The sequence below is a fragment of the Phoxinus phoxinus genome (assembly GCF_949152265.1).
Source record: "Phoxinus phoxinus genome assembly, chromosome: 25".
Taxonomy (NCBI): Eukaryota; Metazoa; Chordata; class Actinopteri; order Cypriniformes; family Leuciscidae; genus Phoxinus; species Phoxinus phoxinus.
In genome coordinates this window covers 25,175,974-25,188,383 of record NC_136900.1, presented here as the reverse complement: position 1 = coordinate 25,188,383, position 12,410 = coordinate 25,175,974, and the positions used below count along the sequence as shown (strand labels likewise).

Sequence of the window (12,410 nt, the reverse complement as noted above, 5' to 3'; positions counted from 1 at the left end):
GAGTGAGTGTGTGAGTGAGTGTGTGAGTGAGTGTGTGTGTGAGTGAGCGAGTGTGTGAGTGAGCGAGTGAGTGTGTGAGTGCGAGTGAGTGTGTGAGTGAGCCAGTGAGTGTGTGAGTGAGCGAGTGAGTGTGTGAGCGAGCGAGCGAGTGAGTGTGTGAGCGAGTGAGTGAGTGAGTGAGCGAGTGAGTGAGTGTGTGTGTGAGTGTGTGAGTGAGTGAGTGAGTGTGTGAGTGAGTGTGTGAGTGAGCGAGCGAGTGTGTGAGTGAGTGTGTGAGTGAGCGAGTGAGTGTGCGACCGAGTGAGTGTGTGTGTGAGTGAGTGAGTGAGTGAGTGAGTGAGGGAGTGAGTGAGTGAGTGAGTGTGTGAGAGTGTGTGAGTGAGCGAGTGTGTGAGCGTGTGAGTGAGCGAGTATGTGTGTGTGTCATCAGACTGCGCTCATGAAAGACGCTGTTATTCGCTCTGAGTCGTTCAGTCGCGTGCGGCTCTAAAGCTGCCGGAGGGTTCACAGCGTTCACACAGACACACCGGACACAAGCCTGGCTCTGTGTATCAGGCACTAAACCAACACACACTGGAGTCTCTCTCACACACACACACACACACACACACACACGCACGATCAGAGCTACAGACTGAAACATACTCAAATTACAGAAGTTTTTAGGAGATTCCTCTTGGGTTCAACCGATGACTTGAAAAGAATGTTCCTTTTTTATTCTCTTTTTAGTTTTAGATCTTCACACAACTACAAAACTGTAAATTATTACAGTTAGAAGATTTGATTAATTTCCATGACATTTCCGGGTATAGAAATAACTTTTAAAACAAGGTTTTCCAAGATTGTGAATCAGGTTTCTTCAGAGACACAAAACAGCTGAATTAAAATCTGAACAATCTTTATGTTTAAATCACCATCACAGTCTTCAGTGTCACATGACCCTTCAGAGATCAGTATAACATGATGATCTGATCTGATTATTATCAGTGTTGAAGTATAATTTTTTTCCAGGATTCTTTGATGAATAGAAAGTTTAAAAAAAGAACAGCATTTATTTGAAATAGAATCTTTTGTAACATTATAAATGTCTTTACTGGAAGTTTTGATCAATTTAAATCATCCTTGATGAATAAAAGTATCGATTTTTATTTATTTATTTCCCTCAAAAAAAAAAAATGTAGCAAATTTGTTGCTGCAAAAGCTTTCAGTTTCAGATAAATGCTGTTCTTTTGAACTTTCTATTCATCAAAGAATCCTGAAATAAAAATGTAAATAACTGTTTTCATTGACAATAATGAGAAATGTTTCTTGAGCATCAAATCATCATATTAGAATGATTTTCTTCAAGATATTAGAACAATCTTGAATTTAAGTTGTTTTCGCTTTTTCGATTAAGTTTAAATCATAATTTATTGTCAGTTTGCTGAGGGCCTCGGACCCCTTTTGTAGAAACACTGATCTAAATGACTCCACATAAGAAGATAAGCGCACTAAAGTAGTTTAAACACATTAAGGATAATCATGCATGGCCTCATATCTCCACTAGAGGACGCCACTATCTCAAACACTTCACCATCATCTCAAACACTTCACCGTCATCTCAAACACTTCACCATCATCTCAAACACTTCACCGTCATCTCAAACACTTCACCATCATCTCAAACACTTCACCATCATCTCAAACACTTCACCATCATCTCAAACACTTCACCATCATCTCAAACACTTCACCATCATCTCAAACACTTCACCATCATCTCAAACACTTCACCATCATCTCAAACACTTCACCATCATCTCAAACACTTCACCATCATCTCAAACACTTCACCGTCATCTCAAACACTTCACCGTCATCTCAAACACTTCACCATCATCTCAAACACTCACCGTCATCTCAAACACTTCACCGTCATCTCAAACACTTCACCGTCATCTCAAACACTCCACCATCATCTCAAACACTTCACCGTCATCTCAAACACTTCACCGTCATCTCAAACACTTCACCGTCATCTCAAACACTCCACCATCATCTCAAACACTTCACCGTCATCTCAAACACTCACCGTCATCTCAAACACTCACCGTCATCTCAAACACTCACCGTCATCTCAAACACTCCACCATCATCTCAAACACTTCACCGTCATCTCAAACACTCACCGTCATCTCAAACACTCACCGTCATCTCAAACACTCACCGTCATCTCAAACACTCCACCATCATCTCAAACACTTCACCGTCATCTCAAACACTTCACCGTCATCTCAAACACTCCACCGTCATCTCAAACACTTCACTATCATCTCAAACACTCACCGTCATCTCAAACACTCACCGTCATCTCAAACACTCCACCATCATCTCAAACACTTCACCGTCATCTCAAACACTCACCGTCATCTCAAACACTCACCGTCATCTCAAACACTCCACCATCATCTCAAACACTTCACCGTCATCTCAAACACTCACCGTCATCTCAAACACTCACCGTCATCTCAAACACTTCACCGTCATCTCAAACACTTCACCATCATCTCAAACACTCCACCATCATCTCAAACACTCCACTATCATCTCAAACACTCCACCGTCATCTCAAACACTTCACCGTCATCTCAAACACTCCACCGTCATCTCAAACACTCACCGTCATCTCAAACACTCACCGTCATCTCAAACACTTCACCGTCATCTCAAACACTTCACCATCATCTCAAACACTCCACCATCATCTCAAACACTTCACCGTCATCTCAAACACTTCACCATCATCTCAAACACTCCACCATCATCTCAAACACTCCACCATCATCTCAAACACTTCAACATCATCTCAAACACTTCACCATCATCTCAAACACTCCACCATCATCTCAAACACTTCACCGTCATCTCAAACACTCACCGTCATCTCAAACACTCACCGTCATCTCAAACACTTCACCGTCATCTCAAACACTTCACCATCATCTCAAACACTCCACCATCATCTCAAACACTTCACCGTCATCTCAAACACTTCACCATCATCTCAAACACTCCACCATCATCTCAAACACTCCACCATCATCTCAAACACTTCACCATCATCTCAAACACTCCACCATCATCTCAAACACTCCACCATCATCTCAAACACTTCACCGTCATCTCAAACACTCACCGTCATCTCAAACACTCCACCATCATCTCAAACACTCACCGTCATCTCAAACACTCCACCATCATCTCAAACACTCCACCATCATCTCAAACACTTCACCGTCATCTCAAACACTCCACCATCATCTCAAACACTTCACCGTCATCTCAAACACTTCACCATCATCTCAAACACTCCACCATCATCTCAAACACTCCACCATCATCTCAAACACTTCACCGTCATCTCAAACACTCACCGTCATCTCAAACACTCCACCATCATCTCAAACACTCACCGTCATCTCAAACACTCCACCATCATCTCAAACACTCCACCATCATCTCAAACACTTCACCGTCATCTCAAACACTCCACCATCATCTCAAACACTCACCGTCATCTCAAACACTCCACCATCATCTCAAACACTCACCGTCATCTCAAACACTCCACCATCATCTCAAACACTCCACCATCATCTCAAACACTTCACCGTCATCTCAAACACTCCACCATCATCTCAAACACTTCACCGTCATCTCAAACACTCACCGTCATCTCAAACACTCCACCATCATCTCAAACACTTCACCATCATCTCAAACACTTCACCATCATCTCAAACACTTCACCATCATCTCAAACACTTCACCGTCATCTCAAACACTTCACCGTCATCTCAAACACTCACCGTCATCTCAAACACTTCACTATCATCTCAAACACTCACCGTCATCTCAAACACTCCACCATCATCTCAAACACTTCACCGTCATCTCAAACACTCACCGTCATCTCAAACACTCCACCATCATCTCAAACACTTCACCATCATCTCAAACACTTCACCATCATCTCAAACACTTCACCATCATCTCAAACACTTCACCGTCATCTCAAACACTCCACCATCATCTCAAACACTCACCGTCATCTCAAACACTCCACCGTCATCTCAAACACTTCACCGTCATCTCAAACACTCCACCATCATCTCAAACACTTCACCGTCATCTCAAACACTCCACCATCATCTCAAACACTTCACCATCATCTCAAACACTTCACCATCATCTCAAACACTTCACCATCATCTCAAACACTTCACCATCATCTCAAACACTTCACCATCATCTCAAACACTTCACCATCATCTCAAACACTTCACCATCATCTCAAACACTTCACCATCATCTCAAACACTTCACCGTCATCTCAAACACTTCACCATCATCTCAAACAGTTCATTATCATCTCAAACAGTTCATTATCTCAAACACTTCACCATCATCTCAAACACTCACCGTCATCTCAAACTACATCATCTCAAACACTTCACCGTCATCTCAAACACTTCACCGTCATCTCAAACACTTCACCATCATCTCAAACTACATCATCTCAAACACTTCACCGTCATTTCAAACACTTCACCATCATCTCAAACTACATCATCTCAAACACTTCACCATCATCTCAAACTACATCATCTCAAACACTTCACCGTCATCTCAAACACTTCACCGTCATCTCAAACACTTCACCGTCATCTCAAACACTTCACCGTCATCTCAAACACTTCACCATCATCTCAAACACTTCACTATCATCTCAAACACTCACCGTCATCTCAAACACTCCACCATCATCTCAAACTACATCATCTCAAACACTTCACCGTCATTTCAAACACTTCACCATCATCTCAAACTACATCATCTCAAACACTTCACCATCATCTCAAACTACATCATCTCAAACACTTCACCGTCATCTCAAACACTCCACCATCATCTCAAACTACATCATCTCAAACACTTCACCGTCATCTCAAACACTCCACCATCATCTCAAACTACATCATCTCAAACACTTCACTATCATCTCAAACACTCACCGTCATCTCAAACACTTCACCATCATCTCAAACTACATCATCTCAAACACTTCACCGTCATTTCAAACACTTCACCATCATCTCAAACTACATCATCTCAAACACTTCACCATCATCTCAAACTACATCATCTCAAACACTTCACCGTCATCTCAAACACTTCACCGTCATCTCAAACACTTCACCGTCATCTCAAACACTTCACCATCATCTCAAACACTTCACCATCATCTCAAACACTTCACTATCATCTCAAACACTCACCGTCATCTCAAACACTCCACCATCATCTCAAACACTTCACCGTCATCTCAAACACTCCACCATCATCTCAAACACTTCACCATCATCTCAAACACTTCACCATCATCTCAAACACTCACCATCATCTCAAACACTTCACCATCATCTCAAACACTTCACCATCATCTCAAACACTTCACCATCATCTCAAACACTTCACCATCATCTCAAACACTTCACCATCATCTCAAACACTTCACCGTCATCTCAAACACTTCACCATCATCTCAAACAGTTCATTATCATCTCAAACACTTCACCATCATCTCAAACACTTCACCATTATCTCAAACACTTCACCGTCATCTCAAACACTCCACCGTCATCTCAAACACTTCACCGTCATCTCAAACACTCCACCATCATCTCAAACACTTCACCGTCATCTCAAACACTCCACCGTCATCTCAAACACTCACCGTCATCTCAAACACTTCACCGTCATCTCAAACACTTCACTATCATCTCAAACACTCACCGTCATCTCAAACACTCCACCGTCATCTCAAACACTCACCGTCATCTCAAACACTACACCGTCATCTCAAACACTCACCGTCATCTCAAACACTCACCGTCATCTCAAACACTTCACCATCATCTCAAACACTTCACCGTCATCTCAAACACTCACCGTCATCTCAAACACTCACCGTCATCTCAAACACTCACCGTCATCTCAAACACTCACCGTCATCTCAAACACTCCACCGTCATCTCAAACACTCACCGTCATCTCAAACACTACACCGTCATCTCAAACACTCACCGTCATCTCAAACACTTCACCATCATCTCAAACACTCCACCATCATCTCAAACACTCCACCATCATCTCAAACACTCCACCATCATCTCAAACACTCACCGTCATCTCAAACACTACACCGTCATCTCAAACACTCACCGTCATCTCAAACACTCCACCATCATCTCAAACACTTCACCGTCATCTCAAACACTCCACCATCATCTCAAACACTCACCGTCATCTCAAACACTTCACCATCATCTCAAACACTTCACCATCATCTCAAACACTCCACCGTCATCTCAAACAATCACCGTCATCTCAAACACTTCACCATCATCTCAAACACTTCACCGTCATCTCAAACACTTCACCATCATCTCAAACACTTCACCATCATCTCAAACACTACACCGTCATCTCAAACACTCACCGTCATCTCAAACACTTCACCATCATCTCAAACACTTCATTATCATCTCAAACACTTCACCATCATCTCAAACACTTCACCATCATCTCAAACACTCCACCATCATCTCAAACACTTCACCGTCATCTCAAACACTCCACCATCATCTCAAACACTTCACCGTCATCTCAAACACTCCACCGTCATCTCAAACACTCACCGTCATCTCAAACACTTCACCATCATCTCAAACACTCCACCATCATCTCAAACACTCCACCATCATCTCAAACACTCACCGTCATCTCAAACACTACACCGTCATCTCAAACACTCACCGTCATCTCAAACACTCCACCATCATCTCAAACACTTCACCGTCATCTCAAACACTCCACCATCATCTCAAACACTCACCGTCATCTCAAACACTTCACCATCATCTCAAACACTTCACCATCATCTCAAACACTCCACCGTCATCTCAAACAATCACCGTCATCTCAAACACTTCACCATCATCTCAAACACTTCACCGTCATCTCAAACACTTCACCATCATCTCAAACACTTCACCATCATCTCAAACACTACACCGTCATCTCAAACACTCACCGTCATCTCAAACACTTCACCATCATCTCAAACACTTCATTATCATCTCAAACACTTCACCATCATCTCAAACACTTCACCATCATCTCAAACACTCCACCATCATCTCAAACACTTCACCGTCATCTCAAACACTCCACCATCATCTCAAACACTTCACCGTCATCTCAAACACTCCACCGTCATCTCAAACACTCACCGTCATCTCAAACACTTCACCGTCATCTCAAACACTCCACCGTCATCTCAAACACTACACCGTCATCTCAAACACTCACCGTCATCTCAAACACTCACCGTCATCTCAAACACTCACCGTCATCTCAAACACTCACCGTCATCTCAAACACTTCACTATCATCTCAAACACTCACCGTCATCTCAAACACTCCGTCCACCGTCATCTCAAACACTCACCGTCATCTCAAACACTCCACCGTCATCTCAAACACTCACCGTCATCTCAAACACTCACCGTCATCTCAAACACTCACCGTCATCTCAAACACTCCACCGTCATCTCAAACACTCACCGTCATCTCAAACACTCACCGTCATCTCAAACACTCACCGTCATCTCAAACACTCACCGTCATCTCAAACACTCCACCGTCATCTCAAACACTCACCGTCATCTCAAACACTCACCGTCATCTCAAACACTCACCGTCATCTCAAACACTCCACCGTCATCTCAAACACTCACCATCATCTCAAACACTCACCGTCATCTCAAACACTCACCGTCATCTCAAACACTCACCGTCATCTCAAACACTCCACCGTCATCTCAAACACTCACCGTCATCTCAAACACTCACCGTCATCTCAAACACTCCACCGTCATCTCAAACACTCACCATCATCTCAAACACTTCACCATCATCTCAAACACTCCACCGTCATCTCAAACACTCACCGTCATCTCAAACACTTCACCGTCATCTCAAACACTTCACCGTCATCTCAAACACTCACCGTCATCTCAAACACTCACCGTCATCTCAAACACTTCACCGTCATCTCAAACACTTCACCGTCATCTCAAACACTCCACCGTCATCTCAAACACTTCACTATCATCTCAAACACTCACCGTCATCTCAAACACTCCACCGTCATCTCAAACACTCACCGTCATCTCAAACACTTCACCGTCATCTCAAACACTTCACCATCATCTCAAACACTTCACCATCATCTCAAACACTTCACCATCATCTCAAACACTTCATTATCATCTCAAACACTTCACCATCATCTCAAACACTTCACCATCATCTCAAACACTTCACCATCATCTCAAACACTTCATCATCTCAAACACTTCACCATCATCTCAAACACTTCATCATCTCAAACACTCCACCGTCATCTCAAACACTCACCATCATCTCAAACACTTCACCGTCATCTCAAACACTTCACCATCATCTCAAACACTTCACCATCATCTCAAACACTTCACCATCATCTCAAACACTTCATCATCTCAAACACTTCACCGTCATTTCAAACACTTCACCATCATCTCAAACACTTCACCATCATCTCAAACACTTCACCGTCATCTCAAACACTTCACCATCATTTCAAACACTCCACCATCATCTCAAACACTTCACCATCATTTCAAACACTTCACCGTCATCTCAAACACTTCACCATCATCTCAAACACTTCACCATCATTTCAAACACTCCACCATCATCTCAAACACTTCACCATCATTTCAAACACTTCACCGTCATCTCAAACACTTCACCATCATCTCAAACACTTCACCATCATTTCAAACACTTCACCGTCATCTCAAACACTTCACCGTCATCTCAAACACTTCACCATCATCTCAAACACTCCACCATCATCTCAAACACTTCACCGTCATCTCAAACACTTCACCATCATCTCAAACACTTCACCATCATCTCAAACACTTCACCGTCATCTCAAACACTCCACCATCATCTCAAACACTTCACCGTCATCTCAAACACTTCACCGTCATCTCAAACACTTCACCGTCATCTCAAACACTTCACCATCATCTCAAACACTTCACCGTCATCTCAAACACTTCACCGTCATCTCAAACACTTCACCGTCATCTCAAACACTTCACCGTCATCTCAAACACTTCACCGTCATCTCAAACACTTCACCATCATCTCAAACACTCCACCATCATCTCAAACACTTCACCATCATCTCAAACACTCCACCATCATCTCAAACACTTCACCATCATCTCAAACACTTCACCATCATCTCAAACACTTCACCATCATCTCAAACACTTCACCATCATCTCAAACACTTCACCGTCATCTCAAACACTTCACCATCATCTCAAACACTTCACCATCATCTCAAACACTCCACCATCATCTCAAACACTTCACCATCATCTCAAACACTCCACCATCATCTCAAACACTTCACCATCATCTCAAACACTTCACCATCATCTCAAACACTCCACCATCATCTCAAACACTTCACCATCATCTCAAACACTTCACCGTCATCTCAAACACTTCACCGTCATCTCAAACACTTCACCATCATCTCAAACACTTCACCATCATCTCAAACACTTCACCGTCATCTCAAACACTTCACCATCATCTCAAACACTTCACCATCATCTCAAACACTTCACCGTCATCTCAAACACTTCACCGTCATCTCAAACACTCCACCATCATCTCAAACACTCCACCATCATCTCAAACACTCCACCATCATCTCAAACACTCCACCATCATCTCAAACACTCCACCATCATCTCAAACACTTCACCATCATCTCAAACACTTCACCGTCATCTCAAACACTTCACCATCATCTTTCAAGCACACATCAATGCCAGTTCCTCCTGATGCTTTCAGGCCTCAATCGTCTCAATCTGGGATCAAGAGGGTGAAGAGAGGATCTGCCTCTCCAAGAGTGTGTGTGAATGCGTGTCCATGTGGAAACTGAGTCCTGTTGACATTTGCGGGGCCGAACTCTGCCAGCTGGCATCACAGCAAACGCTTCACGACTGCTGTCACAGATATGAGTGCAGATGAACCCCTACTGTACCACGGTAAAGCTGATTTATACTTCCCTGCTGGCTCTAACTGCGCCTATCAAAGTAAATCATCATCTTTTACCCGCCGTCACAAACCGGTCTGACTGCAGTTCTTCAGTGGAAAACAAAACGATTCTTCATTGACAATTTCCATGCAATGAATTGGCAAACATGACTATCAACTTCCTAAAAATAACACAAAAACACCACAAAAGTATCCAAACAGGTCAAGACTTCATACGGACGGATGTTACGATGCTGTTTTTGTGCTTTTTGCAGCCGGACAGTCGCGGTTCACTGTGGACTGAGTGGAAAAGAGCTGCATAAAGTTTCAGCAAACATGAATAAATAACAGCATACAGGTTTGGAAAGTGTGGAGGCTTGTTTCCGCCACGGAATTCAAAAAATACAAATGGCAATTGTGACTATCTCGAAACTCAGATTTTTTTTTTGTCAGAATTCGAAGTTTAAATCTCACAATTCTGACTTCGTTTTGGAATTCTGAGTTCGCAATTCTGACTTTTTTCTCAGTATTTCCAGTTCATATCTTGCAGTTCTCCGTTTAAATCTCGCAATTCTGCTTTAAATTTCGCAATTCTGCTTTAAATCTTGCAATTCTGACTTTTTTCTCAGTATTTCCAGTTCATATCTTGCAATTCTGACTTTTTTCTCAATATTTCCAGTTCATATGTTGCAGTTCTCTGCTTTAAATCTTGCAATTCTGACTTTTTTTAAGCATAAAAAGTTAATATCTCACAATCCAAATTCAAATCCAAGAAAATCCAAATTGTGAGATATAAATGAGAATTGTGAGATATAAATAAATCTATATAAATTGTGAGAAAGTCGCAATTATCTTTTATATTTTTGTATTGCGGGGCGGAAACATGCTGAGGATGATTATCCTAAATTATGACACACCTAATTGTAATTTGTGCACTGATCTATTCCCACGGTGTCTGGAAAGAGATATAGATCAATGAAGTAAAGCGAAGAACATGCAGAACAGCGCCTGAGGAAACCCAAGGAAACCTCGGGATTAAGATTAGGATCAGAAGCCTTGAGATGGTGTTTGGGAAGGAGCAGTTGTCACTGAAGTGACAGGCACAGCTGAGTCCAAACACACATGCAAGAAACCCTTCTGTGTTTCTGACAACTCCACAGCAAACTCTGGCCTTTTCTGTAAAAACGACCTGGATAATGAGTTTAGAAATAGACCAGAAGCTCTCGGGACACTTTTCCTTTGAGCTTTTTCCAGAGTTTTTTCCAGACTTCACAACTAAACGCCCCTAATAATAACATCAGTCATCAGTCTAAGCTAATGCAAATGTTACAAAAAACGCATATTCTATCCATTATATCTGAGCAGAAGTCTTTCACACACGTATGAAACGCTAAACATCAGAACTTACCCGAATATTTCTCCAGTAGCGACCCAAAACAATCCGGTTTCCAGCTCAGATCCTCGTTATTCGGATCCGCGCTCGCACTCATTGGCGTCGGTCACTGCAGATCCGGGGCTTTAAACTGCATATCTGAGGTAAAACGCACTCAGATGAGGGGAACGAGTGTGTTTGTGTGAGAGCTCTCTGTGTCTGTGTGTGTGTGTGTGTGTGTTGGGGAGTTTCGCTTACCTCCTGCGCGCGGCGCGTCCGCGTGCGTCACATGACGCAACGCGCGCACAGACGCAACCTAGCCTAATACGCGCGCACTTTCTGAATATTATAACCTTCAAAATAGTTTGCTTACTTAGTATTATTGTCTTGTTTTTCAGAATATATATCGAAATATTCTTAAATCAACATACATTTAGATACTGGAGAAACAAAATGACTTCAGAATGCAAAACGGAGAGGCTAAATTAAAGATATTAAGTAAGAAATTAAGTTAAATAAACATTTTTTTCTCTCTCTCTTTTTCTCCCCAATTGCTTACAGGGGATATTGTTTAATACTTGGATGGAAACCAGGTTGACCAGGTTGTTTGTTGCCCTGCCTCTATGTTTTTCTTTGTATTTGCATAATAAAAACAATTCAAAAAAAAAAAAAGTAAGAAATTAAGTGTTTATGGTTAAAAACCAGAACAAATATCTGTCAGTGAGGCCAGGTACATACATTTTCTTTACCGTAGTTTATTTTTCTGACCCTAGGCAGATGTAATATCTTTCCATGTTGCTTGTCCAAAAAATGTATCTTGATC

At 42.2% G+C, this 12,410-nt stretch overlaps 1 protein-coding gene across 2 annotated transcripts in view; it reads right to left on the bottom strand.

The window, feature by feature from the left end:
* Window positions 1-11,910, bottom strand: part of prickle1a (prickle homolog 1a) — a 37,280-nt gene extending 25,370 nt beyond the window's left edge. The window contains exons 1-2 of one of the 2 annotated variants that reach the window (XM_079604682.1): window positions 11,846-11,910; window positions 11,624-11,746 (exon numbers count right to left, since the gene is read on the bottom strand). The gene's annotated coding sequence lies outside the window, so the exon portion shown is untranslated. Of the gene's footprint in view, window positions 1-11,623; window positions 11,817-11,845 lie in introns of those variants that run through there. The other variant, XM_079604683.1, reaches the window with a different exon arrangement.
* Window positions 11,911-12,410: the final 500 nt, after the last annotated feature.